At 36.7% G+C, this 22967-nt stretch overlaps 2 long non-coding RNA genes across 2 annotated transcripts in view; one reads left to right on the top strand and one right to left on the bottom strand.

Moving 5' to 3' along the window:
* LOC109180771 overlaps positions 1-9373 on the top strand; it is a 21805-nt gene extending 12432 nt beyond the window's left edge. The window contains exon 2 of the long non-coding RNA XR_002054111.1: positions 9077-9373. This is a non-coding gene — a long non-coding RNA (uncharacterized LOC109180771). The remainder of the gene's footprint in view (positions 1-9076) is intronic.
* A 12025-nt stretch (positions 9374-21398) lies between these two features.
* Positions 21399-22267, bottom strand: LOC109180776. The gene is made up of 2 exons (XR_002054116.1): positions 22235-22267; positions 21399-21578 (listed from the first exon to the last, which is right to left on the bottom strand). It is a non-coding gene; the product is annotated as an uncharacterized LOC109180776 (long non-coding RNA).
* Positions 22268-22967: the final 700 nt, after the last annotated feature.

The raw sequence follows: 22967 nt of genomic DNA, 5'->3' as shown, positions 1-22967 counted from the left end.
CCGCCGGACTACCAAAAATTTTTGGGCAGAAGCAATTAACACGGCGTGCTATACTCAAAATCGCAGTCTAATCCACAAGTCTTATAACAAAACACCTTATGAATTATGGAAAGGGAGAAAACCCAATCTCACCTATTTTCATACATTTGGTTGTAAATGTTTTGTACTTGTTAATGGAAAGTCTCAATTAAAGACTTTTGACGAGCGAGCGGACGAAGGAATATTCTTGGGATATTCATCTACCAGCAAGGCATATACAATATTCAACAAATCAACAATGGTGGTAGAAGAATCGATTCACGTTGTGTTCGATGAAAATCACGACAATAACGGCAAAAATGGTGAAGGTAATCGTGATTTAATTAAATCTAATGATTTGTTCGAAGACAATGTGTTGCAGGAAGTAGAAGAATCAAGTGATATGGGTGATCACCAAATTGAGGCAATATCAAATGTGATACCCGAAATATCACGCACAACTGAAATTGCACAAGAAGAAATTCCAGTAGTTGAACCCGAAGATGCAACCGTCATTAATACACAACAAGTGGAATCACATCAAGAAGGAAACTCTGAGAATCCAACAAAATTCCAACCAAATCGAAAATGGCTAAGAAGTCACACACATGACTTAGTCATTGGAGATCCAAGTGATGGAGTGAAGACCGCGATCATCTACTAGGAACCAACAACAAGATGCAATGTTCTCATGCTTTCTATCACAACTGGAACCAAAAGAAATTGATGAAGCTTTAGCCGATCCAAGTTGGATAGATGCCATGCAAGAGGAATTAGATCAATTCAAGCGCAACGACGTATGGAAACTTGTCCAAGACCAACGCACCAAAATGTAATTGGCACTAAATGGGTCTTTAGGAACAAGCAAACGAAGACGGCGTCATTGTTAGGAATAAAGCAAGATTAGTCGCGAAGGGATATTCACAAGAAGAAGGAATTGATTTTGATGAGACATTCGCACCCCGTCGCACGACTCGAAGGCAATCCGGATATTCCTAGAATATGCAGCGCACAAGATTTTCGTGGTATATCAAATGGACGTAAGAGCGCATTTCTTAATGGCTTACTTGAAGAAGAAGTTTACGTCGAACAACCACCTAGTTTTGAGGTAAAAGACGTTGGTGATCAAGTCTACAAATTAAAGAAGGCATTGTATGGGTTAAAACAAGCTCCGCGAGCTTGGTACGACACCTTGTCAATGTTCTTAATTAGTTGTGGATTCACCAAAGGTCTAGTCGACAAAACCCTCTTTAGAATTCAAGAAAATAATCACATTTTATTAGTACAAATTTATGTTGATGATATTATCTATGGAAGTACTGATAAATCTTTATGTGAGAAATTTTCTAAGCTCATGCAGAGCAGGTTTGAGATGAGTATGATGGGAGAATTAAATTACTTTTTGGGACTGCAAGTCAAGCAACTTGAAGAAGGAATTTTCATAAATCAAGACAAGTACACAAGAGATCTTATCAAGAAATTTGGCATAGATGGAAAATCCTCAGTCAAAATTCCCATGAGTACATCTCAAAAATTGGATAAAGGTGATGAAGGAAAAGACGTCGATCAAACGATGTATCGAGGATGATTGGATCGTTACTATACTTAACCGCAAGCAGACCGGACATATCCTACTCGGTTGGCGTATGTGCAAGATTCCAATCAAAGCCAAAGAGAGTCATATGATTGCAACCAAGAGATAATTCGATATCTCAAAGGAACAATCAATGTGGGATTATGGTATCCCAAAGAAGGAGATTTTACACTAACTAGTTATTCAGATGCAGATTTTGCAGGTTGTAAAATAGACCAAAAAAGTACCTCAGGGACATGCCAGTTCTTAGGGGGGAAGATTGGTCTCTTGGTTCAGCAAAAAGCAAAACTCCATAGCTACGAGCACTGCCGAAGCCGAATATATTGCAGCTGGGAGTTGTTGTGCACAAATCTTGTGGATGAAGCAACAATTATTGGACTATGGGATTAAGTGCGAAAATGTTAGCATCTTATGCGATAATACAAGTGCAATCGCCATAACCCAAAATCCGGTGCTTCATTCGCGAACCAAGCATATTGACATTCGACACCATTTTATCCGAGACCACGTCGAAAAGAAATATTTGAAAATCGATCATGTTCCCACGGAGAATCAAATTGCCGACATTCTCACAAAGCCGTTGTGTGAATCTCGTTTTGCAACTCTAAGGCATGAAATGGGAATGATCGAAATGAGCTAAGCAATTCCTTAACTCTTAATTTTTGTTAATTTTTGATACGTACTGTGTGTATTGCATGTAATCTATGTGATCTATGTGTTTTAATTTGAATTGGTATGTACGTATAATATATGTTTATTTGTGTACATGTTTTCGTAAAATTTATGTGTTATAATTTTGTCTTACGAAATCTGCGTACCTAAATTTGCGATTTATTTATGTGATACGTATGTCTATTTAATTTGTCACGTTTTAGCATAATTGATTTGTGTAATTTGTTTGCTAAATGTGTTTAATTAGATTAATTTGAAATTAGTATGCAATTTAGGGGGAACAATTTTTTTTTTAATTGGGTTAATTTTGATGAAATTGAATATATTTAAGGGAAATTTAGATATTTGCATGCCTATTGGGTTTATATGAGAAGAAAAGATGTATTCTGATGAGTGCTTGCACATTTTTTTTGGAGATTCAAAAGTCAAACAAGTTAGGCCGAATTTTAGAAAGTCAAAAGATTTAATTGTTTTGGGAACTTGAAATTCTTTTCAAATATTAGGTATCTGTCTGATCAACTTATTTTTATCAGGTTTCTTTTCAGAAAATCAGCTTTATTGAAATATGAAATTGAAATAATAATATTTATCTGGAGTGTATTTATTGATCTAACAGATTATTTTCGAGATTTTTTTTATCTGATTTGCTCCAGGTTGGTGGTTATTTGAAGCACAATTTTTGGCGCCATGTACTCACAAATGGAGTATAAAAATCTGAGCTGGCAAATTTAAATCATGTGGAAGGTCTAATTTATCCTCAAGGAGATCAATACTCTCTCTCTACCCACTAGAGGGCAAAGGAGTAATTTCTCACCCTTCTCCCTCAATTCTAACGGGTAGAATTGGAAATCTAGAAGAACTCAAAGTCTTCTTCCTCCTCCTCTCTCTCGCCGGCCGGAAACATAGCACAAGAAAAAGCCAAGAATCTCCCAACACTCAAACACCCACTCTAATTTCTCTACACAAAAATCTTCTACACACTAAAACCCATCACCCAAACCCAAAATCCTACCCAAATAACCTCACAATCCAAAAACCCATCCCTTCTATCCTTCTTTCGGACCTCACTGCCGAAACACCCAATCTTGCACCCAAAAAATTTCTAAATTCTTTTTTCTACTCAAATGGAGATTAATAAAGTGGAGATGGAGTCATTCACAACCGGAGGAACAAGGAAATCTAGCCGTGTACTAAGCGGGATGATTCTAGATGTCACCGACTTCAATAAGCAAGTGGAGGACAAATCTATTGGGGTAAAAATTATCAACTCTCTAGAATCTTGTGGGTTGTTAAATTTTTGCACTTTTAGATATGATGGTTTCTATAAAGATGAGGTGACCAAATTATACATGAATGCTAGAATAGAAAATGGCTCAATTATTTCTATGATCAAAGGTGTTGATGTAGAAATTAATCTCGATGATTTTCGGAGGATGTTTAATCTTGTTGAATCGAATTTGAGGGTAGAAAATCATGTGCATGATGTCAATGCCATTTGGGCCGAGGTACGCGATGCAAACGCACCGCTATCTCCGAAGGTTAATGGTAACAAAAGAGATTTGAAGAAGGATTATGGATTGTTATTGGATATTGTTCATAAATGTGTAGAATCCCGGTATCATTGCCGTGACAAGTTGTCAAAAGAAAAATTGTTGATTATGGATATTATCTTGAACAATATTTGTGTGGATTGGAGTGCCTTTATGATTGGAAGGTTGTGTGAGTCTATAAGGAAGGCGAAACCTTTGGTGGATGGATGGTTTCAACAGGAGATCGGTTACGGATTTGCCGTTGGTGAGATTTTGAGAACCAAGAATGTCACCCTTACCAAAGCCAAGCATATTACAAACCATAGCTACCTCTTTCGGCCACCCAACTCCAATGAACCTAAAAATCCTACCTTACCCACAAGCCTACCAAAACCCACCCGAAAAAGAAAATTGTCCAACCCCTTCCAAAACCTTGAACAATATATCCGAGAGCCAAGTCATGAAGGTTCAAACACCCATGTCGTTCGATCAAATGAAGAGCAAAATAGCCACCCAATCTCAAGACCCTTAACCACTCAAAACCCGAACCCAATTATCCTTGAGAGCCACGGGTTTGTTGAGGAAAATAGAGTTGAAGTGGATGATGTTGTGAATGATCAAGTTGAAGTTGGAAGTGATGATGAAATATCAACAATTGGGGCGGATAGTGCACTTTTGGAGGAGTATAAAAGAGCACTAGAATGGAGAGCATGGAGATTAGGGGATCACAGCTTGCTAGCCGAATCAATAGGGCCGAATACCATGAAAATGGAAGAAATGGTGTTGAACTGGCTAGGCACACGGGATCTTGCTAGAGCTACCCGACTTTCGGTGATTAAATCTCACTTTTTGACTAAGCTTGCTAGGAAGAAGAGAACCGAAAAGGGAGTGATGGTTGAAGCCACAACCGAAGAGCCTTTAGGAGAGTTTGATTCAAATGATATTCGCCGTGCCACCGCTATGTCTTTAGAAGATACCCGAAGAAGACCCGGAGAGGGATCTTTGGCGAGAAATGATGGTGTAGAGATCATGGCATTTGATCCATATCCTGCAAATTTTGGAGATGAAAATTTGAATGAAAATTTGAGCTTTGAATCTTACTTTCCACATCCCGTAACGGAGGTTGCGGAGTCTATTCGTGAAGAAGGAAATGCACCAAGTCAAGGGGTTTCTTTGAACTTGGATGAAACAAGGAATTTGCCTAATTTGCCATCTTCCTATGAGTTTTATGACCAAGATCATCCAAGAAATAGATCAACATTGCTTCTTTGCTACAACACCGAGGAAGCCGAACCCAACCTTGTTGATACAATGATCACCACACCAAGAGATGATTTTGCACACCCTTTGCCAATTCCAACCCCACCCGTGCAACATGAACCCTTGATCAATACTCAAGCCTTAAGAGACGATATTGTTGGAGATGTTAAGGCCATTGTACAAGAATCTACGGGTGGATTGAGAACAAAGATGGAGGCAATGGACAAAAAACTTGATGATTATCACAAGGAGATAGTGGATCGTGCTCAACAATTGTTTAATTGGCAAGGCCTATTAAAAACCGAAATTGACACGGCCAAAGATGAATTGAAGAAAGATGTGATGAAGTTGTTCAATGAAATGGGAAAGCATGGGTCCGATACTACGTCGAGGCTCAAACTTTTGGAACAACAAGTGCAAGGTTTACTAACTCAATCGCGTATTCACATGGATCTTCTAGAGGGAGTGCGTGACATGCAAGATTCTTCCACCAAGAGCTTTCAACGATTCATAGATGCTGCCGAAAAGGGGGAAGGATTGGCACGTCATTTTGTGCCACAAGCTTATGCGTACACACAACCAAGAGCTCCAAGAGAACCAATGGTTAAACTAATTCGACCAACACCACCAAGAGCTCCAAGCCGTGTAAGTATGATTGATTACCTTAGAGGAACTTGTCCGAGCCCAAGTTCTACATCTCTAGGAGTGTTGCCACCGATGCCGGTTGCTCCAATGCCGAAGCCAATTGCAACAAGGATACAAAAATTGCAAGAGCTTCAAACGGAGTTCGGACACCGGAATGACCAAATGAGTGATGGCCGAACACTTGACGAATGCATCTTTTGGCATGAAGCCGGAGTGTTGAAAGGAGATAATATAAGAGAGGCTTATGGCAACTACATCACCGGACAAGTTGCCGCACCGTATCAACACAAGGACCTCGAGAAGGATTTCAAGAAGTTGAGAGACTTCATCAATGCCAAGTTGAAAGGGAGGTAACAAGTTTGATTGACAAATCAATTTTTGGTGTATAATTTATTTTAGCTAGCACATTTCATTCGACATCTTATATATGCTAGCTAAAATGAGTTGAAATTGCATGATGACAATATTTCCTACCATATGAAGTAAGTCCTAGTTAATTTATTTTGTGTTTTTATGTCACAAGATTTTAAAATTGGACTTAGTAATTGCATGTGATGCGTATAATTGAGAAAATAAAATTGAAAGGGGGAAGAAAAATTAAAAGATAAAAATCAATACGCAACCCCGCGTTATAGTCTCAATATACGTTTAGGACCGTCCAAAATTTAAAATCTCTAGGTCTCAATTTTTGTCAAACCCGTCAATTGGCTAGTCGAAATAAAATCGAATAAAAGAAATTATTTTTCAAAATTGACAAAGCCAAAATGACTAGGGTATAAGGTTCGGCATCATCAAAAAGGGGGAAATTGTTAGGAATATATTGTAAATTTTGATGAGCCAAATGTATTTTTGAAAAATCAAGTAGTCCCCATTTTTATTCTATTTGAGTCAGTTTGAGTCTACGGAGTATGGTGCACCCATATCATGCAACCCATGTACAAGTCTGGAAAATCACATGTTGATTTTAGATGTTAAGCGGGATTATAGCTTAACACAATTATGATGCAGATAAGTCACCAAGAACCATGCTAGAGGAGTTGGAAGAAATGCGTGTGAGCTATGCTAAACGATCCTAAGTTTGAATCTCAAGTGAAGCATTTTTAAGCTTGGGAGACTAGCTTGGACCGTATGAGAGACTAGCTTGGACCGTATGAGAGACTAGCTTGGACCGTATGCTAGCTCTGACCGTATGGGAAACTAGCTCAAGGTCAAGTATATTGGACCGTATACCGTATGGGAGACTAGCTCAAAGTATACCAAACCGTATGAGAGACTAGCCTGAGTGTATTGGAGACTAGCTAAGAATATGGAGACTAAGTGAAATGCTCAAGTCTCACAAAAGCCATGCACCATATGGAAAAACACACCAAGTATGGTGAACCAAGCTAGAAATTCGAAACAGAGCATCTCACCATGAACAACTGTGAAGTTTTTACAGAGGTTCCAGTATATTATTTTACAAGGATCATGAAGGACAAAATAACTGATATATTTTAATCTGAACATCAAGTTTTTACGGTGGAACCGGAGACGCTCAAAGAAGGCTGATTCGCGGAGAAATTATTTTATACTCAAGCAAGAATCAGCAGATAAATTATTTGATCAACTTGACATGTCAGAGTATATATGAAGGACCAGAAATGTCAAAGATTGCCGCGCCGAATTTATTCAAAATCTGGAGGCTACAAAATTCAAGAAACGGCAACGGGCAAATTATTCAAATCATCTGACAAAAGGAGAAAAGACATCTACCTAATATTTCAGATCAAGTTGACAATATCTTTTGATCAACTACAATTCAAATGGACGATCGAGATCGAAAGTTGATCAACGGGCAAATAGCTTTTACTAGCTATAAATTGTCCAAGCAGACTTGAAGACAAGTAGAAGAGAGCAGTTAAGCAAGAAAAACCCCAAGAGATTGAGCAGTTCAATAACTTGAACAACGGCTAAAACATACAAGCAAAAGATACAAGCTATTTTTTTTTTTTTTTGCCGAAAAAGGGGGAAACAGAGCTTCATAGAATTAAATTCAAGTCTGAGTGAGAGAGAAATTTTATTTCTTTGTAATATTCTCTACTGAGCGTAGAAAGAGGGCGGAGTAACTAGAGAGAGTGAAAAACCCTGGTTGAGTGTAGCTTTGTGCGTAACACTCGTGGTGAAGGGCAGAGTAACAAGAGGAGCTTGTGAAAACCCTTGGAGGACGTAGCTTTGTGCGCAGTTCTCGTGGTGTAGGAGTACAGCTTGGTCCGAAGTACTCGGGAAGGCGGAGTAACAAGAGGAGCTTGCGAAAAACCTTGGAGGAGTGTAGCTTTGTGCGAAGCACTCGGAGAAGTGTCCGTGGACACTTATTCACTATTGTATCTGGATGATCGAAGAATAGTGAATTTCCTCCTTGAAGTGAAAGGAGAAGAGTGGACTAGGAGGATTACACCTCCTCTGAACCACTATAAATCTCTCTCTCTATTTACTTACTGCTCATTTATTTTGTGCATGCTTATTCTAACTGCGAACTAACCCGATTACGACTTATCGCATATCTTTATCTGTCTGGGTTTGATAGTTCCCACGTTTGCATGCAAGCCAAACTTTACGTACATCATCCTTGAACCATATCAAATGTTTCTAACGTGTTGCATGTTTAGAATATCTCTTTGAGCACTGCACTTATAAGCATAACACTTTACTGCTACCTATTCCGCTACACGCTCTAAGTTGTTTATCTTGTTGATGCTTGTTACTTAGAGTTGAAATTATCAAAGTGTTATTTGCCTTGTAAATTTTTGAAGAAAGTTTGAAAAGTTAGAGAAGTCTATTCACCCCCCCCCCCCCCCCCCCACTCTAGACTTCTCGCCACCCTTTCGGGACCAACATGATGGTTTATACAAATGATTATTATATTGTAAAGTATTATGTGAGAAGCTTACTTTGAACTCTCTATACTTATGTTTATTTTGAAAGTGAGAAAGAATGACTATGTATTAGTTATACCATTTTGGGAAGTGCTAAGTATTATTATTTTGGATCTCTATTAACTTGTATGAAATGTAGTATTTTCCTGACGAGAGTGTGTATGGCGTTGGTGCCTAACCTACTTTTGGGAAAAACTATGTTGAGAAAGGATATAATATCTATTTTTGGGTGCGAGTCAAGATTATTTTTACTATAGGTATGTACCTATATATTCACTTGACTGAATGTTTTCTAAATGGTGATCTATTCAAGTCTCAAAATTTATTTACAAAGTATAACTATTTTCGAATTATAAATGTATTTATTTTACAGGGCGGAGTAGAGCTTACTTAGCATTTTATGCTAATTCTGTTGTTTGTGTATTTCCTAAATCTTTTGTTTTCAGGAGATGAAATTAGTGGCTTGCTTTGAGAGCACGGTGTAGAGTTCGTATGCCTTGTAATAGAATTTGTACCCCGAGAATTGCTTATGGTATAGTTGAATGGATTAGAACCTAGATTGTTTTATAGTTAGTTGTAATTGGATTATTCAACCTTGTATTTGGATTGTAGATAGAAACTTTGTAGCCTGTGCATTTGGGTTAGAATAACCCAAGTGTGGCATAACACCTCGTGTTGTTGGTTTAGCTTCCGCATATTTTCAGAAATATTTTCCTTTTAATCTTTAGTTTCTGTACTTAAAATTTGGGGGTGTTACAGTTGGTATCAGAGCCCTAGGTTAGAGTTCTAGATCGTTAAGAGTTGGACTTTAAGAGCCTAATTTGACCCTAAGATGTAGGAGCATGACTATAGGATCTTAAGTTTCGAATTCTTGGAAATGGAAGCCTAAGTTTGAAACTTTAAGTATGTGGACTTCTTAAGAAATCGATGTGAGATGTGAGTTCCTTAAGATTGTTTGACTATGTTGATTCGGTTATTTGAAAGTTGATTGTGATTAATTTAGATTTATATTTTGAACTGTGGCTATTGCACTCGAATGGTGTGCATCTTCCTAATAAGGTTCTTCGCTTTGGATCTACTAAGGACTTGAAAACTAATTTCGAAAGTATGGATATTGATGGGTTATATATACTCATGCTACTTGAAAGCAATGATTTAAATAGTCTACGGGCAAATGAGAATGTTTGCGAAAATCTATTTTTGGATAACTATTCTTATTTTTGGATGATATATAAAATGTATCTATTTTTGGAGGATATGTGGATATGATGGATGGTTGTTGAATGGTGGACTTTGGTCCTATGTGGGTTCTGGCCCTATTTTTTATGAGATTATATTTGGTAGATAACATCCTAGATACTGATTATATGTGGAGTAGCCTAGTAGAAAACATCCAGGGCTACTTGGACTAGTTACTACTCTTTTGGGTGGGGGAAGCCCATTAGAGGGTGTGCACACTTAAGGTTTTAGCCCTTTATCCCACGAAAGTGACAAACTTGTGGAGTGGCCGGTAGGGTGGATTGCCGTGTCACTAGGGCTTAGTTGATCTAAGACCCTTCGTCCCTCTCACCTTATATATATGAGATTATGGATATGTGAAATCTCGTGAGTGATGGTTATGATATTCCTCCATATGTATATGTGATACTTGGAAAAATGATTTGAGAAATATGATTTGAATTTCTCCCTACTTATGATTATTGATATATATATATATATATATATATATATATATATATATATATATATATATATATGTGTATATATGTATATATATGTTTATGAGAGGCTTATGAGAAAGTCTATAGTAAAAATTATTATTTGAGAATATCTATGTCTTGAGATGGGCACTTGATGAGTAAACTATATGTTGCTATGAATTCCTCCATATCTATTATGTATATCTTGGAAATGCTTATGAGAGATGATGGTTTATACAAATGATTATTATATTGGAAAGTATTATGTGAGAAAGCTTACTTTGAACTCTCCATACTTATGTTTATTTTGAAAGTGAGAAAGAATGACTATGTATTAGTTATATAATTTTGGGAAGTGCTAAGTATTATTATTTTGGATCTTTATTAACTTATATGAAATGTAGTATTTTTCTGACTAGAGTGTGTATGGCGTTGGTGCCTAACCTACTTTTGGGAAAAACTATTTTGAGAAAGGATATAATATCTATTTTTGGGTGCGAGTCAAGAATATTTTTACTGTAGTTATGTACCTATATATTCACTTGACTGAATGTTTTCTAAATGGTGATCTATTCAAGTCTCAAAATTTATTTACAAAGTATTACTATTTTCGAATTATAAATGTATTTATTTTACAGGGCGGAGTAGAGCTTACTTAGCATTTTATGCTAATTCTGTTGTTTGTGTTTTTCCTAAATCTTTTGTTTTCAGGAGATGAAATTAGTGGCTTGCTTTGAGAGCGCGGTGTAGAGTTCGTATGCCTTGTAATAGAATTTGTACCCCGAGAATTGCTTATGGTATAGTTGAATGGATTAGAACCTAGACTGTTTTATAGTTAGTTGTAATTGGATTATTCAACCTTGCATTTGGATTGTAGATAGAAACTTTGTAGCCTGTGCATTTGGGTTAGAATAACCCAAGTGTGGCATAACACCTCGTGTTGTTGGTTTAGCTTCCGCATATTTTCAGAAATATTTTCCTTTTAATCTTTAGTTTCTATACTTAAAATTTGGGGGTGTTACATACATAACAAAGTACAAATCCTAAAGTTGTCTATGTACCATTGGGGGGTAGGTGGGGGGATGACCGCCCACCACTTACCCGCTGCCCGGGAATACTGTTCCAGCGGGCAGTGATCTGCCCGCCGGCCACCCGTTGGAATAGTGGCTGGCCGCCGGCGGGTGGCTGCCGAGTGGTCCTCCACCCGCCACCAACCCGCTGGAAAGTTGATGTGGGTCGTGGTGTTTTTCCACGTTTATTGTTTCCTCGTGTTTCGTTATGTCCCGTAGTACACCGTTTGTCATGTATGAGTCTCGTTTGATGTTTTGAATACCGTTCTGGTAATTCATGTGTAGTACGTGTCGTTATTGTTATGTCTTGATTGCTATTGATTGATTATGTTTTGACTCATTGAATGATGATGAGTATCGTGGTCATTGCGCAATGACCGGTGTGACAGATGGTAATGATGTTGAGATTGTGATTGGTGGAAATGAATTAGTGGTGGTTGGCACAACGAGTGCCTGGTCATTGTTCTAAAGGTACATGCCTAGCGGTTACTGTGCTAAAGGCACAAACCGACCTTCGACTAGCTTGCCGTTGAGCATGGGTCAGGTTATAAGTGTTGCGGTGTCATGTCAGGGCTATATGCGCTGACCCCTTGGTATTGGTACTAGAGGTACTGATCATCCGAATGGCACTGCGGCCCTATCTTGATATGTTGGTGGTTGATAGGTGGTTTGTCGGTGGGGGCATGTAGTTGCCCGGAGGAATAAGGGAGGCGATATACGGGTGTACTGGAGGTATAGGTTGGAACTGATATAAGGACGGAGGGGAGCCACAAGGTTGGAACTTGGTATAAGGTTTGAAGATGGATTGTGTGCTTTGATGATTACTTGTTAATTGATTGTCTTTGAATGCCCTTGTTGTCTCTATTTGCTACTTATGAACTTATTCGTCAATTATGTCTTGTATCGTACTCTTAGGAAGCATGCTAGCCTTTATGTTTATATTGTCGAGTCTATTATCGTGTCTTGAGTCTTGATCTTGGATTTAAATAAGAGTCTCATAGGTTATATATGTATTCCTGTTTCAAAATGATTTCCTTATATCTACCTATATTGTACTTAACACGTTGGAGTGGGTTACTAGCATTATTCGCTGACAGTTGTTACACCGTATGTTTTTCTAGGTACAGATCAGTAGCTTCAGAGCGCGTTAGATGGACTTGTGGATTTAGCTTACTGGTAGTTAGATGGCTTGTGAGCCTTGAATTGTATTGTGGATATTAGTCATAGTTCATGCCTTGTTTGGTTAGTTTAGCATGTGCATCTAGGTTCTCAAACCTAGATGTAGCATAGCACCCCGACTAGTATGTTTCCTTTATGCTCTGTTTGGGATTTAATATTAGATTGGCCTTTATTTTATAAGTTTTAAATATTTTAAAATTTAGGGGTGTCACAGTTGGTATCAAAGCCTAAGTTCAAGCCTAGGATAAGGCCCTTAAGACAAGAGTTTAAGGCATTAAGCTTGAACTCTAGGTGTTTAAGTTCTTAGGATATAAGAATCTTAGGACACGCGGTGAGACTGTGAGTTTATTTATTGCTTTCTGTTAAGTTCCCTATACTTGTTGCTTGTTTCAAACGCTTGCTCCAAAGTTGTGATATCCTTGCATACTTTTCCATGCTTTGTCACATATCATTCTTTGATTATTAATGATTTACCTTAACATGCTATTGATTCTGTTTCTTAATAAATGCTGGACTTGGTTATTTGCTTAAGCATGAAAGTTGGGTTATCTTCCTAATTAATTCATTCATATATCGGCTAAGGACTTGCATATTATTGCCTAATTATTTGGTCAATATGCATTACTTGGATATTTGTTATTTGATGGAATATTTTGGAACTTGCAATTGTGACGACTTTATTTGACCGATAATTGCTCACTTTTCTTAATTGTGATTGTTCGATTATTTTGATAGTTAACTTACTTATAGCTTGATAAGTACTTGCATCAGTTTGCGTGAAAGTTGTGGGAACGTAGATTTATTCTTTAGGAGGGGAGGAATGTGATGTGTGATCCTTATGATGTCTTGAACTTTCGTTTAAGTCTTTTGTGTTCCTTGTTGATATCATAATAATGTTATTCCTTGATGTTTACCATGTATTCAAGTCCCTTTTGTTGTTCATATGAGTGTGGAATCATTTGGACTTGAATTTGTGCATCCTTGGGACTTTTCCCGAAGTGATTCCTTCTTCAAAGTCACGTTCCAGTGGGACCCTGGCAGGCGGTCGACCGCCCACCGCGTGCCCACTGGTACGATGTGATGATTTCTTGACTTCTCATTTTATTGATCCATTGTGCGCTTGTATGTCTTCCTTGATAATTCTTATGTGTTTAATATGTGAATAACAATCTATACTTGAAAATGAAGGTTGGATTATTTCCTAATTATATATATATAATTAATAGATAAATGCATAGGTACATAGGAGCATATATATGTACGGTACGTAGTAATCCTTGTCCCCTAACTCTATTACCTAATACCGTCATAAACCCTATTACATGTTGGGCCCAATACTATACTCGTAGTTTTTTCTAATATACAGTACATAGTTATACATATATGTACCATGTTTTGACCCAGAAGACAACCTAAGAGAAACTGGGAGAAATCTATGAAACCTAAACCAAGTGGTCACTTCAAAAATATTTTTGGAAGAAATCTATCTTGACCCCCCAAACCATTTTAAAACTATCCTTCTAGACCTTGGTCCATGTCGCATGGTGGACCACAAGCTTCCAATGCATTGTCTAATACTCTTGATCATTAAGATAAGAACCCTCTGAACAACATTTATACATGAATAGGTATATATATATATATATATATATATATATATATATATATATATATATATATATATATATATATATATATATATACGTTCCTAAAGTATGTAGTAATCCCAATTATATTCGTATGCTACACTTACACGCATATTATTATTAATATTATTATTATTATTATTATTATTATTATTATATATATATTATTATTATTATTATATCCTAACCCTAATCACTTTGCCTAATCCTAAATAATACATATGTACCCTAGCTATGTTAATCCTATATGTATCTACAAATTTACACTTAGCATACCCTAACCCTAAAATATTATTTCGTACAAATTACATTACTCTTATATATATACACACATATCCTGAGGTAACCCTAATTCTATATTTCCTCCTCGCATAATCGCTCTGTTGCCACTCCTATCTTACCTAAATAATTAAAAACTTTAACCTCATCATCAAGTCATCAATTGATTCAGGAATTAGCAATCAATGCTCTTCAATTCTAAGTTGTTTAGGTATTCTAGGCTTCTAGAGGTAAGATTTATGCCTACCTAAAATTTATTTACCTCGAGATAAAACTGATTTTCGTAATTGCTTGTGTGATCAAATTCTGTCAAGATTTCTCAAAGATAAATCTTTTAGTATTTATGAACCTAGGTTATTTTACTCGTAATTATTAAAGAATATTTGTATGTGAATTGCATGTTCAAATTGTAGGTGGAGATTTATATTTTCATGGTGTATGTATTGTGTGTCAAATCAGATAACTCGCATGTTTGTGTTAAAATACATACTTACACACATTCATGTATATATAAAGCATGTTACACAAAACTGTATGTTAAAAGGCATCCCACTATGCATATATACAATATTATTAATTGCAAGCAATCTGCATATACGTGCCAATACTTATATACTTAGTATGCTATGAACAATCTCGTATAACACCTCGTGTATTCATGGCGTACGAATTAGACATAAAGTACTCGTCTATGAAATCCGGTGAAATATTCCGTATGTGCTAAATGTTAGTATTTATGCAAATACTTGTTATGTGATTATCCATCATTAATCATGATGTGAAAAATAAACCTCCTAATTCTATTGTCTCCCCAAAGTTTATTTACCCCATAAGAAGCAAGAACCTTTCTCCTAATTGCTTACATGAAGATCTTTTCATCGAAAATCGATCTTTTATTAGTTCGAGTAATTGTTATATGATTTATGACCTTCGTGGATTTATATGACAATTGTTTGGTTATGCCACAATGTTGAGTACGTGAATTTATTTGTTAATTATGCACTAGTTTAACATGTTGAATAATACGTATATGTGTTGTGTGATTCCATAGGACTAGTGATTATTAAGACTTGAAATATGTTCACATGCCTTCATGCTCTATGCCTATAAACTTAAGAAGTTGTATCTTTAGCATAACTGCAGCAGTATATCTAGGTGTGCCTATTTGCAGGTTTCGCATATAACATGACAGTTCATCATGAAAGATTATCGCATATGATAGGCTTGCTATTATTATTTGGTGCATTATGTCTTAGTACAATGATTAAGTCTAAATCCTGTATATGTGATATTCAGCTCATGACATGCTAAATTGTACATTAAATGTTTATACCTATTCATGGCTCACGTGTGTTGATATATGTGCATATGTGCTTTATAATGATTACGTGGCTATCCGAATCTGCACCTGCGTGGTATTAGCCTCTTATTTAAGTACATGAATAATTATATTTGCATGTTCGGTGCAACTTGTGATCCTATATGTTAAATCATTGTAAATTATTTAAACAATAAACATGTCGTGGGTAGGACTTCTATGCTATGTTATTATTCATCCATAAAATTAACATAATGTGAGTTGCATATCCTAACCTTATTATTTGGTGCATTTTGCTAGAACAATAGTTAGGCTTAAACCCAGTATATTTATATGTGTATCTATATATATTTCCTATATAATACTTTCCTTGTGTACAACTATACAAATTCTGACTCTTTATCCCCGAAATGATTTCTAAGCTTCGGGGACGAAGCTTCTCGTAAGGGGGGAGGGTGTAACACCCCGTGTTACGGACTTCAATCCTGGATTAATTATTTAATTATTTTCATTAAGAATAGTTAAAAAAAGATTTAATTTAGTTAGAATCTCCTTAATTAATTAATGTGGTCCACAATGGATCATGAACCCTTATCTCTAATTAAGCCTTTAATTCTGTTAGGAATAAAGAAAGTAGACCTTTTACTATTCAGATTCTAATTAGGAATCCTAAACCTCTTACCCATTAGATTCATATTAGGGATCCTAACCTATATAAAGGGGGAATTAGAAGGCATTAGAACCCTATCACACATATCTCCCTCTCTCCACACGAAATCCCCTCCATGCCAAGGAATTCCCCATCACCAAGCTTAGGGAGGATCGATTAAGGAAAGACCTTAGGAAGTTGTAAGGAGTTTTTATTAAAACTACCAGGTAACCCATGTCTTACAAAACCTATTTTCTTTGCTATACCTTATTTATTGGCTCCTTTGATAATTGTATAGATGATTCTGTGATTGAGTCTTGATAGAGCCTTGCCTAGGATTTATATTGTGTTTATTTGAAAATCTTGTTGATCTTGATGTTGTGATTGATTATATATGTAATCTTGTATTTTAATTATGTCTAGAGCTTGTCCCTAGGGTTTATATCGTGAATCTCGTTGTTGTGATGTTCTTGGTATATTTGGGTGGATCTATGCATGATCGGGTGTTGAGTCTAGCCTAGGACTTGTCTTTAAGGCTTTGCATATAGCTTTCTTGATGTTCTTGAGGATCCGGATTGTCCTGAGCCGTCATTTGATTAATGTTAGGTCTTGGCATGTTTAGGAATCATGTTAGAACGTATTATGTATGATTCTTTGTTTAATTCCGTTAATTGAATCCTTGGTGTTGTCGTTACGTGTTAGAATGTGTCTGGACATGGATTCGAGTTCCATGGGTGATCCCGGGACCGAAAAGTTTTCTATGAACCAGTGGGGGGTAGGTGGGGTGGATGACCGCCCACCACCTACCCACTGCCCGGGAACACTGTTCCAGCGGGCAGTGGTCTGCCCGCCGGCCACCCGCTGGAATAGTGGTTGGCCGCCGGCGTGTGGCTGCCGGGTGGTCCTCCACCCGCCACCTACCCATTGGAAAGTTGATGTGGGTCGTGGTGTTTTTCCCCGTTTGTTGTTTCCTCGTATTACGTCGTGTCCCATTGTACCCAGTTTGTCTTGTATGAGTGTCATTTGATGTTTTGAATACCGTTCTAGGAATTCATGTGTAGTACGTGTCGTTGTTGTTATGTCTTGATTGCTATTGATTGATTATGTGTTGATTGATTGAATGATGAGGAGTATCGTGGTCATTGCGCAATGGCCGGTGTGACAGATGATAATGATGTTGAGATTGTGATTGGTGGAAATGAATTGTTGTCGGTTGGCACAACGAGTCCCCGGTCATTATACTAAAGGTATAGGCCTATCAGTTACTGTGCTAAAGGCACAAACCCAACTTCGATTAGCTTGCCGTTGAGCATGGGTCAGGTTATAAGTGCTACGGTGTCATATCGGGTTATATGCGCTGACCCCTTGGTATAGGTACTAGAGGTACGGATCATGCGAATGACATGGTGGCGCTATCTTGATATGTTTGTCGTTGATAGGTGGTTTGTCAGTGGGGGCATGTAGTTGCCCGGAGGAATAAGGGAGGCGATATAAGGGTAGCCTGGAGGTATAGGTTGGAACTGATATAAAGACGGAGGGGAACCACAAGGTTGGAACTTGGTATAACGTTGGAAGATGGATTGTGTGCTTTGATGATTACTTGTTAATTGATTGTCTTTGAATGCCCTTGTTGTCTCTATTTGCTACTTATGAGCTTATTCGTCTATTATGTCTTGTATCGTACTCTTAGGATGCATGCTAGCCTTTATGTTTACATTGTCGAGTCTATTATCGTGTCTTGAGTTTTGATCTTGGATTTAAATTAGAGTCTCATAGATTATATATGTATTCCGGTTTCAAAATGATTTCCTTATATCTACCTATATTGTACTTAACGCGATGGAATGGGTTACCAGCATTATTGGCTGACGGTTGTTACACCGTATGTTTTTCCAGGTACAGATCAGTAGCTTCATAGTGTGTTAGATGGACTCGTGGATTTTGCTTAGTGGTAATTAGATGGTTTGTGAGCCTTGAATTGTATTGTGGATATTAGTCATAGTTCATGCCTTGTTTGGTTAGTTTAGCCTGTGCCTCTAGGTTCTCAAACCTAGATTTAGCACCCCGACTATTATGTTTCGTTTATGCTCTGTTTGGGATTTAATATTAGATTCGTCTTTATTTTATAAGTTTTAAATAGTTTAAAATTTAGGGGTGTTACACTGCAGGTCTTTGGTGTTCAGCTCTAACTTTGTTACATATCATGCATATAGCCACAAAGTCAGCAATATCCCGCTTCATACCACTCCACCAAAAATTATTTCTCATATCTCTATACGTTTTGGTAGCACCTTGATGTACCGAGAAGTGAGACTGATGGGTATCCTTTAATATATCCTTCTATATCTCAACATCATTCGGATTGCATAGTCAGGACTTGAAATATACGAATCCATCATCTTAAATACCGAACACTTTTGGGTCACTCGTTTGATTTTTTTTTTCACAAATCTTAATCAACTTGGGAAACTTTAATGCGATATAATAATACTTGTTTTGCAATCATAGTTATCAATATCTCTTCTTGCTTATCTTGCAAAATAACCTCAACTTCTAAATCTTGAAAATCTTTCAACAATTGGATTTTAGTAGTCACCACTGTCACGTTAACCGTTGAAGACTTACGACTTAAAGCATCAGCTACCATGTTGGCTTTACCTGGATGATAATTAATAGTGAGGTCATAATCTTTTATTAGCTCCAAACATCGTCGTTGTCTCATGTTTAATTCCTTTTGGGTAAAGAGGTACTTCAAACTTTTGTGATCCGTGAATATTTGATAAGATTCTCCATACAGGTAGTGCCTCCAATTTTTTAAAGCAAATACCGCAGCTGCTAGTTCTAAGTCATGAGTGGGGTAATTAACTTCATGGGACTTCAATTGTCAAGATGCATAGACTACCACCTTATTATTTTGCATCAACACACATCCTAATCATCTTCTTGATGCATCACTATAAATAACAAATCCTCCTTTCCCGGATGGTAGGGTTAAGATAGGTGCACTAACCAATCTTTCCTTTAATTCCTGAAAGCTCTTCTCACACTCTTCATCCCAATCAAACTTTATACCCTTCCGAGTTAACCGAGTCAATGGCATAGCTATTAATGAGAAGTCTTTCACAAATCTCCTGTAATAACCTGCTAAACCCAGAAAACTCCTTATTTCTGTGACATTAGTGGGTCTCGACCATTGTGTTATGGCTTCAACCTTAGTTGGGTCTACAGAAATCCCGTCTCCAAAAATTACTTGACCAAGAAATGATACCTCCTTAAGCCAAAATTCACATTTACTTAGTTTGGCATACAATTAATTTTCCTTCAATGTGTGCAAGATGGTCCTTAGATGTTGAGCATGCTCTTCCTAACTCTTTTGAATATAGCAAAATGTCATCAATAAATACCACAACAAATTTTTCCAGAAATGACTTGAGAACCCTATTCATTAAATCCATAAAGAAAGCAGGAGAATTAGTTAGCCCGAACGACATCACCAAAAATTCATAATGGCCATACCAGGTCCTAAAAGTATTCTTTGGTACATCACTAGCTTTAACCTTCAATTGATGGTACCCTAATCTCAAATCAATTTTTGAGAGGTATTTAGAACCTTGAACTAGTCAAATAAATCATCTATGTGAGGTAGAGGATACTTGTTCTTGACAGTAACTCTATTCAATTTTTCCAATAGTCAATACACAATTGCAAGTTGCCATCCCTTTTCTTCACAAATAACACTAGTGCACCCCAAAAAGATACACTAGGTCTAATAAATCCCATATCAAGCAATTCTTGCAATTGTACCTTTAACTCACGTAGCTCAGATGGTGACATCCGATAAGGAGCCTTTGAGATTGGAGTAGTTCCGGGAACAACCTCGATTTCAAACTCAATTTCTCTATTTGGAGGTAATCCATGTAAATGCTTTGTGAACACATCCAAAAATTCCTTAACAACTGGGATATCATCTAACTCAACTTCTTTATGGTGTCTTTCTTAGCCTTCAATATAGAAATTACTTTCAATGGCACTTTTGACACCAACACTTCGCTTCTAGGAAAGTGTCTCAAAGTAAAGATAGATTGTATAGGAATTTGAAATACCACTTTTCTACGAGTGCAATCAATATAGGCATTTTTTTTTTTTTTTTGCTAGTCCATTCCTAATATCACATCAAAATCCTGCATATCTAGTTGAATTAAATCAATTGACCCTTTCAAAAAAAAATCAATTGACACATCACTCCCCTTAAGTTGTAGATAAGCATCTTGAAACCAAGTATCTGTCACTACAATTTTCCCCATAGGGGTATTAACATACAAAGGTTCACTCAACTTCTTAACTTGCAAATTTAAATTCTTTGCAAACTTCTCATAAACAAAACAATTCGAAGAACCTGAATCACACAGCACGTAAGCATCCACAACTATGTTCTGAATAGGCGACACATTTATCAACGACCTAACCCGATGAGTTTGACCACGTGTAAGAACACCACTCTTAATCATTGTCACACAACACTCCCTAAATTCAAAACATAGAAGCTATGACCACATTAGCAAAAATGTTGAGGAAACCACATCCAAAACTCGCTCAAAGCCTAAACTTATCATCCCCTGGGTTAAAGCCTAATCTTTCAAAAATTCAAACTTAACTTCTTGACCAACTAAGGATTTACACCTAGACTCTGGTAGCACTCTGTCATGCCCCACTTCTAGGACATGACCCGGCCGTATCATTACGTGAAGACCTATAGCAATACGAAGCCTAACCATACATGCCTCTCAGAATCTTCATAGTAACACTTGAATATACAATAATTCAACGACCCAAAAAGGCAAAATATAATCGACTAGATCTTCCCAAAAACTCATCAAATCCACTATTAAATATTTACAATATAATCAAGAGTAATATGTTCAAAATGCATCACAAGCACCAAAACCAAGCATAATGGTTTACCAAAAATACAAAGAGTCAAAGTGAATATCTAAATAAACAAAAATCCATGATAAGCTCCAATACTAGGACTAAGTTTCCTAGTTTCAAAAGTCACATTCGACACCCCACCACTTGTGCTCGTGTTATTCACATGTCCTTAACTACTCTGAAACATGAGGAAAATACAAACAATGAGCTAATGCCCAGTAAGTGGTACTCTTCTCAACCCCGGATCAAGTAACCTTAATAGAATACCATAAGCTTTAGAGTAATAAACAAATGCAAATCACGATCTTCAAGTTATACTGAAGTCATATTATAATCCCTTCACACTTTACACAAGTTCTCAACATAGAAAACTTTAGCTACATGGGCATCAACATTATTTCATAACACAATACTTTTAAAAGCTCAAATCATTCTTTAACCCATGACTCTTTGGCAACCTACAACCACCATTATCGCCATAATGGTCCAAAAAGACTCGACAATTTGGAATGAGTCGGGCTCGACGATTCAGAATGAGCAGGATGAAACGTTCCAACAAATAATTCAAAGGACTCGATGATTCGGAATGAGTTAAGTTCGACGATTCAGAATGAGCAATTAGGAACGTTCCAAGCCGAACAGAACAAACAATAAAAATGTAGGTTGCATCATGAGTTTCGTCAAACCTTCAAAAGAATTCTTTTAATAAAAAACATATCACAGTCCAAAATACTTTTAACTCATACTAACCTTTAAATGGGCATTCAAAGTAGTATAGATTCCAAAATAGTTTATGGGTTTTGCAAAATAAGGAGAGAACAGTTAACCAGTTACCTAAAACATCCAAATCTTAGCTATTTAGCTCACTCAAATACTCCTTGTCAAAATCCCTAATATTTTCAAACATCAATCTTAGGGCGCAAATGATAAACCCAACTCAAAAGGAGTGGAAAATGGAGTTCAAACTCACCTAGAATACTCCAATAACTTGAGACCTATGCTTGAAGAGGATGAAGATCAAAGCTTCCATGTTTTTCCTTCCCCTTATCTCTCTAGTCAACTCTCCTTATCTTCTTTCAAATGAGATTTTTATCCAAGACTAAGTGATTCCTTAACCTTTAAGGATAAGAAAGGGTAACTTAGTAATTTTATCCCATATCAAATTTTAATAAGTTTTGACTTGTTGACCTAATTTAATAAACATAGATATATTTTTATTTCTAGGGTAGTGGGTATTACATAAGCATGTAGAAGAAGCTTCCTATTTCGTCTTAGATCAAGACAAAATCTAACTTGAAAACTAAATTTCACTTTTAATCATATGATTAATTACCGCAGTATTTTTACATTTAGTTTATTAATTTAATCATATTTATTTTGTTTGTTAAATAATTAATTAAAACGAATATGTCAATTGTAATCATGCAACTAAATATAAGATTAATTCTAAAGAAAGAAAACAAATGTAATAGTGGATTTGTGGTGCAATGGTAGTGCATCTAACTCCAGATTAAAAGGTTGCGTGTCATGTTAGGTTCAGATCCCAAGATCCATTTTATGTTTCTAT

This window comes from Ipomoea nil, unplaced genomic scaffold (genome assembly GCF_001879475.1).
Source record: "Ipomoea nil cultivar Tokyo-kokei standard unplaced genomic scaffold, Asagao_1.1 scaffold1034, whole genome shotgun sequence".
NCBI lineage: Eukaryota > Viridiplantae > Streptophyta > Magnoliopsida > Solanales > Convolvulaceae > Ipomoea > Ipomoea nil.
The sequence above is the reverse complement of the archived record's forward strand: the minus strand, read 5'-3'. Positions and strand labels throughout refer to the sequence as shown.